Below are 8,825 nucleotides of genomic sequence, written 5' to 3'. Positions count from 1 at the left end.
TTTTATCTTAATGTATTTATTTAATTCTGCATTTATGATTAAAAAAGAGTTTTCACATAAATGAAAAAAAAAATTACGATCTTATAAAAACATGGTTTTTTTTCCAGAATTTAAAATGTATATATGTTTGCTTCTCCTTCTTTAGAGAATGTTATTTCTCTTACTATTTTTCATATATATATATATATATATATATATATTTCGTTTTCATATTTTATTATTATTTTTAAATAATCTTCAATATTTAATTTTTTAGAATGTTTTCTTTAGTATATAACTAAACGCTATGTTTGTAAAACAATATCTTCTCTTCTATTTTCTTTATGATTACCATAATCAATTACCATGTCAATAAAATAATGCATTTATTTATAATATATTTAATTATTTTGAATAATACTAATTGATACTATATACAAATAAAATTTTAGTGTCTTTAATTATGTTTATCTGATTGTGTATATCAGTGTTAATATTTTGAAACTTCAAAATTAAATACATTCACTTACCAACTCAAAAATTAATATTGTAATTATATTTATCTTATTTTTTTAATTTAAAATGTTATTATATTATTATAAAGAATTGTCAAAATGAATTTTTTTAATATCTGAGTATGTCAAACAATCCTTTGATATGTTCATTACTATATCATATCATTCTCTTTTATTTTTTTTATATAAAGTACACTATTTTTTATTTTATCATTTTTGTTCGATTTCTTTTAATAACTGTTTTATTTATTAGACTTTGTCTTTTATTTTGTTAGATTAAGTTATAATTTAAGTTATATATGTGTTTACTTTTTATTATAAATATAATTAAAGTTATTATATTATATATAAATTAAAAACATGTGTAATGTGTAAAAAGATATAATTTTTTTTTTCCAATCAAGCTTATGTTAGACATCCTCTAAGCATTACATGAAAAGGTATTATTAAAAACAAAAAAAGAACAAACAAGTATGAAAGATTAGACCAAAACTCATATTTTTAACATTTTTTAAGAAAGAACCCAAAGAGAAACAATGGAGCAAACAAAAGACTCTCATTTGTTATTAGTAGACATCTTAAAACCTTTTCCAGGATGTGCAGTTCTACTAAGATGTTGTCCCATATCAACCTCAAAATTTAAATACTTAGCAGTAATTTCACATTCTTTCATTAACAAAAAAAATATCTAAAGAGAGGATTGCATTAGACTCTAGAGCAAAAATTTGCATCAGGCACAAATAGTAAAAAAAGTAGACTTCTGAGCAACTGCAACTGACACATAGCAACATATAGAGGAACATTTTTTAGACCATCAGATGCAACATTTTTGTCCAAAGCCAACTCAACTTGGATAGTGCAATTTTGCAAACTGATAGGGATTCAAAACAATTTTGCAATGTCAAATCATTAGAAAGTGTTTTAAATGAAACTCTTTTGTCAGCAATAGGCAAGAAGTCATTTTATTGTAGCAAATCTTCTACTCATGAACACTCTCCAATGATTCTCCAGTTTTAGGTAAAACAATTTTACCTGTATTAGTCTCTAGTTGTGTCCTACATTTAGATAAATTATGACCAATTATTTTGTTTATTTTTTTAATTTTTTTATTTACACTAGTTGAAAATCACTAAATAAAAATCAATTTTAGAGACAAAAAATAATTAGTTGCTATATTGACCAAATTAGATACTATTTTAGAAACTAAAAAAATTATTGATATTTAAATTAGTTTATATTATTGATAAATAATTTTTAAATTGGTATCTAATTAGCTAACAAGGTTTTAACTACTAATTATTTAGATTATAAAGTATATAACTAAGATCATGATAGCTAATTAGATACTAACTTAGAAATTATTTATTAATAATAGAAATTAATTTAGATACTAATAATTTTTTAGTGTATAAAATAATATCTAATTTAGTTAATATAAATATAGTAACCGTAATTATTTTTAGTTTATAAAATTGATTTTTATTTAATGATTTTCTTGTAGTAGTGTTATTATATTTTGTCTTTTATTTGATTAGATTAAATTATAATTTAACTTCATATGATTATGTTTATTTTTTCTTATAACTATATTTAAAGTTATTATATTATATTATATAAAACTTCTTATATATAAATTAAAAACATGTATAAGAGAAAAAATATATTTATCCCAGTCCTAAGTAGTTATTATCATCCACACTGCATCACACTAGAAAGGCAGAGAACACATTGTACAGTAGAAAGAATAGATAACATAAACAGAGAGAAAAAGAAATTTATATGTATTGTTAACAACTTTATTAAAAGAAAAAACATATTTAGGCAAGAGTTAAAATTTGATAAAAAAAACTAAAAATATTATTTCTTTAGTAACTAAGTAGTGTTACATAATTATAACTAAATAATTAGAAAAAGTATCCTTATTAATCATATATAAAGGATACTTCTATGTTGGCTGCGGTTGGACTTCTATTTCTTGCGGTGGTACCGGTGAAGATTCATTCTTTTTGGAGCGAAGTAAATCAAAGAAGATAGCCACCAAGATCACAATGACCGCAGCCACTATAATGATTGTAATGTACATAAGAACATTAAAATTTTTGAATATATTAAATATTTGATGATTTTCTTCAGAGATATCAACATTATCTTGAAGAAGTTTCCGGTGTCCATCAACCAAGTTCGTGGCTGTCAAAGTTATTGATGAGAATAAAAACAGAATGCACAAAGTCAGCATCATTTTGTATGGAGAAGATTTTGTTGGAAGAGTAAACTCTAAAGACCGTAGAAAAAATGTTAAATGAAAGAGTTAACTATGATGAATAGAGTTACATGTTAAATTTATTTATATATTAGTTTCACAAAAGATGAGTCCAAGAAGGAATCAATGTAATGCATGCATGCACTTCAACGATAATTATGAGAGGAAAGATTATTATTATTTATATGATTTTGTTCTTGATTACATGAAAGTCATTTTAAATAAGAAATTATTTAGCACAATATTTGTGGTTATTTAATGGATTCACAATCTCACTCTCTCATAAAAATATATCAATATCTCAATTTTTTCATAATTAATACGAAAAAAACATAAAAATATATTAAGAATATTACATTTTTAAAATAATTTTATTTGTAATTTTGGAACAATAACTACATTATTATTTAAAATAAATATAGTAACAAAAATAAATTTTCATAAGCAAATTACCAATCAAATATACTGTACTATTTTTTTTTCTCTCAAAAGTGACTAAACTTGTTTATTTAACTTTTTTTTCTTCATAAAAACATATAAATATCAAAATTAACTTGATTGGTTAAATCATTATCTTATATATAATTTTTATTTTAAATTGTACAGCAATTAATTTATTAAAATTTGTGAAATGGTTTTTATAATTACCATAATCAATTACCACGTCAATAAAATAATGCATTTATTTATGATATATTTAATTATTTTGAACATTCGTAATAATAGACATTTTTAATTGGAAACTTAATATATTTTGATCAAATTAATAATAGATATAAATTACAGTTTTCACAAGATTCATTCCCATTATATATATATATATATATATATATATATTATATATATATAAATAAATAATATTTATGTTTCTACAAATATGCATAATTATATATTGATTACCTAGTTATGTTGTGTATATTTTGATTTTATATATTATTTATATTATTTCATGTCATATTAAAATTAACATGATTTTAAATAAAATAATTAATTACTAGATTTTGAATAACAAATAATTTGTTGTAAAATATTAATTATTATTATAAACATTAACTACAAGAAAATCATGAAATAGAAATTAATTTTAGAGACAAAAATAATTAGTTGGTATAGTGACTAAATTAGAAACCATTTTAAAGACTAAAACAATTTTTGGTTTCTAAATTAGTTTCTATCATTGTTAAATGGTTTTTAAATTGGTATCTAATTAACAATCAAGGTTTTTGTTACCAAATTTAGAAATAATTGGTAGTTAGTAGTTAATTAGATACCAATTTAGAAATTATTTAACAATAATATAAATTAATTTAAAGATCAAAATTTTTTTTAGTTTCTAAAATGGTCTCTAATTTATTCACTATAACAATTAATTATTATTTTTTTCTAAAATTAGTTTTTATTTTATAATTTTATTGTGGTGGTACATAAGTGAGTGTTGATATTTTGAAACTTTAAAATTAAATACAATTACTTAATAACTCAAAAATTAATATATGAATTATATTTATTTTATATTTTAATTTAAAAATATTATTATATTATTATAAGGAATGCTCAAAATGAATGTTTTTAATATCTGAGGATGTCAAACAATTCTTTTAATATGTTTCATTACTAGCATATCATTCTCTTTTATTTTATTTTTAAAATAAAGTACACTATTTTTTATTTTATCATTTTTGTTCGGTTTCTTTTAATAATAGTTTTGTCTATTATAATTTGACTTTTATTTGGTTAGATTAAGTTATAATTTAAGTTCTATATATGTTTATTTTTTTTTATCATAACTATAATTAAAAGTTATTATATTATATTATATAAAACTTATTATATATAATTTAAAAACACGTGTAAAAAATATAAAATATTTTTTTATCAACAATAAATAATAAATAAACTTAAACTTAAACACTAGGTACTTCAACCATTTTACTGGTTCTAAATACAAAAACTATATTCAAAAGATCTACTGCAATTCATATATGATTAGTATACAGTACTGTACACTGTACAGTATCAGAAAGATATTTATTGTCCTCAAATAGTTATTGTCATCACTCTGCACCAGTATAAAAAGATATTAAGAATGTAACTATGCATTATGATTTTACAGGGATAAAACATCTTCCACTATTTGCCAAATTAATGTAATTAATGACTAAAAAAATGAGACAAAAAGATACAAAAAAGATACGGTGTTTTAAAATATTATAATATAAAGAGGTTTTACAACTTCCAGGCTTAAATTCGTTGCCAAAAGGGGAAAGATGAATATATAATTATAGGGTTGAGAGGAGTTTTGGAATTGAGGTTATTTAATTGGACTTTTTAATCCTCTTATATATCAAAGCTTACTAAACTCTCATTGTTTACCAAACTAAAGAAAAATAACTTTTTTTCAATAACAAATATCGGTAACGTTCTTGTTGTGACTGATAATAGTCTGTTACAACTGCAAATGAATGTTGATAAGAATCATGTTGTTCGTTGTTGTAATTAGTTGCAGCTAGGAATGTGGCTTCAATGGTGACTTTTCTTGTGTGCGTTGATCATTTAGTAAATGTGGCACTGACAAAAAATTTATTGAATGGGCTATGTACCATTCCATGTAAATTCCCATGAAAGAGAGTTGAATCACATGTGAACAAACTTAAAAACCAAGTCTTTCCTAGTGAGAAGAGTCTTCCCTTAATTACTTTCATTTAAAAAAATTAGTTTTAAATGAAACTCTTTTGTCAGCAATAGGCAATGAGTTTTTTTATTGTAGCAAATCTTATACTCATGAACACTCTCCAATGAGGACAAATCAACAAAAATATCATCATGAGATCCGAACTTGGTCCCTATATCATCAATAAGATTAGCATCCTTATTGACTTTCTAAGCAATAACAACAATAGTAGCAATAGGAATTACAACACTATCCTTAACAGATACAACAACATCAGGATTTAGAACATTCTCAGCTGATTGTAAAATTGACTTGTCCCCTATTTTCTTCTTTTGAGAAACTTATTCTTGTTGTCTATTAGAGATGTTAGCTTCCTTGGATGGAGCAACAAGAACTTATATTGAACAATCACAGGTTTAGACAAAACAGTTTTACCTGTATTAGTCTCCCGCCGTGTCCTACATTTAGATAAATTATGACCAATTATTTTGTTCATTTTTTTAATTTTTTTATTTACACTAGTCGAAAATCATTTAATAAAAACATTTTTAGAGAAAAAAATAATTAGTTACTATATTGACTAAATTGGATACTATTTTAGAGACTAAAAAATTATCTAAATTAGTTTCTATTATTGATAAATAGTTTCATAATTTATATCTAATTAACTACCAAGATTTTAGCTACTAATTATTTAGATTATATTGTTGATAGCTAAGACCATGATAGCTAATTGGATACTAATTTAGAAATTATTTATTAATAATAAAAATTAATTTAAGTACCAATAATTTTTTAATTTATAAAATAATATATAATTTATTGAATATACCAACTGTAATTATTTTTAATATCTAAAATTAATTTTTATTAAATGATTTTCTTGTAATGTTATTATATTGCCTTTTATTTGGATAGATTAAATTATAATTTAACTTCATAATTATGTTTTTTTTTTCTTATAATTTAACTTCAAGATTAAATGTTCAAAATTATGTACCTCTTATATTTAAAGTTATTATATTATATATATTAAAAATATGTATAAGAGAAAATATAAAATACTTTTTTATCATCAATAATAAACAAATTAAATTAAACTAAAATATTAGAGGTACATCAACCCTTTTATTGGGTTTAATCCGAAAAGGGTTTAAATATAAAATTATACTAAAAAAGGATTTAAATATAAAAATATATCCAAAAGATCTAGTGTAATTCATATATGATTACACTATACACTACTGTTGTTATAATATCAAAAAGATATTTATTATCCTCAAATAGTTTTTGTGATCACACTGCACCACAAATCTTACAATATCAAAAATATATTTATCCCAGTCCTAAGTAGTCAACTAGTCATTATCATCCACACTGCACCACAGTAGAAAGGCAGAAAACACATTCTACAGTAGAAAGAATAGATAACATAAACAGAGAAAAAAAGAACTTTATATGTATTGTTAACAACTTTATTAAAAAATAAAAAAAAACATATGCACGCAAGATTTAAAATTGATAAAAAAAAAATTTAAAAATATTATTTCTTTAGTAACAAGGGTTACACAATTATAACTAAATAATTAAAAAACATATCAAAATAATAATTCGATGATCTTAAATGTATTTATTGGAACGTGTCTATGCATTCCATCACTGTAGTGGTTGTACTTGTAAAGATTCATTCCTTTTGGAACGAACATGTTTAAATAAGATAATTATCAAGGTAACAATGACTACAACCAGTATAAAAATGGTACTGTAAACAACAATATTAAAGTCTTTGAATATATCAAATATATTAGAATGATGATCTTCTTCAGGGAAATCACCACTATCCTCATCCTGACAAAGTCTTCGTTGTCCATCAACTAAGTTGGTGGCTGCCAAAATTACTGATGAGAATAAAAAGAGAATGCACATACTTTGTGTGAATGACTTTGTCCACATCATTTTGTATGAAAAAGATTTCGTTAAAAAGGTTAACTGTAAAGACAATATAAAAATGTCAACCAACGAATTAGATATGAAGAAATAGAGTTATATATTAAGTTTATTTATATATTAGTTTTACATAAGAGGTGAAGAAAGAATCAATGTAATGCATGCACACACTTCAATGATAATTATGAAAAAAAAGATTATTATTATTATTGCATGATTTTGTCAATTACATTGTTTTAAATAAGAAATGATTTAGCAAAATATGTGTGATTATTTTATGTACTCAAAATCCCACTCTCTCATGAAAACATATCAACATCTTTTTTTTTCATAATTAATATGAAAAAACATAAAGGTATATTGATAATATTACATTTTTGAAATAATTTTATTTTTAATTTTGTTGTTATAGTAACAAAAAAAATACTGTCACATAAGGAAATTACCAACCAAATATACTGTATTTTTTTTCTTTGAAATGTGACTGAAAATGATTGATAAATAAATGATTGATTAAATCATTATCTTATACATAATTTATATTTTAAATTGAACAACAATTAATTTATTAAAATTTATGAAATGGTTTTTATAGTTACCGTAATCAATTATCACGTCAATAAAATAATGTATTTATTTACGATATATTTAGTTATTTTCAACATTCTCAATTATATACTTTTTGATTGGAAACTTAATATATTTCGAAATATTTCGTTCAAATTTATAATAAATATAAATTACAATTTTCACAAGATTCATTCTCATATATTATATATATAAGAATATTTTACCACATAATAACACCATATTAGAGTATGTTCCTTCTCTTTTATTTTTTTTAAAAGATAAAAGTACACTATTTTTTATTTTATCATTTTTTTCGGTTTCTTTTAATAATTGTTTTGTTTACATTTTTTTCGGTTTCTTTTAATAATTGTTTTGTTTATTATACTTTGTCTTTTATTTGGTTAGATTAAGTTTTAATTTAAGTTCTATATATGTTTACTTTTTTTTTATAACTATAATTATTTAAAAAATCATTCAATAATTAATTTTAATGATAAAAAATAATTAATTATTATAATAATTAAATTAAAAATTATTTTAAAACAAAAAAATTATTAATTTTTAAATAATTTCTATTATTGATAAATAATTTTTAAATTAATATTTAATTATTTATTAAAATTTTAACTATTAATTATTTAATTTCTAAATTTTTAGTCAAATTCGATTAAGCTAATACTGTTACAATATCATAAAGATATTTATTGTCCTCAAATAGTTACTGTGATCGCACTGCACCAGTCTAAAAAGACCTTAAGAATGTAACTATGCCTTATGATTTTACAGGGATAAAACATCTTCCACTATTTGCCAAATTAATGTAATTAATGATTAAAAAAGGTGACAAAAAGATACGGTGTTCTAAAATATTATAATATAAAGA

This window comes from Phaseolus vulgaris, chromosome 8 (assembly GCF_051622355.1).
Source record: "Phaseolus vulgaris cultivar YP4 chromosome 8, ASM5162235v1, whole genome shotgun sequence".
Classification (NCBI taxonomy): Eukaryota; Viridiplantae; Streptophyta; class Magnoliopsida; order Fabales; family Fabaceae; genus Phaseolus; species Phaseolus vulgaris.
Note: the sequence above shows the minus strand (reverse complement) of the source record.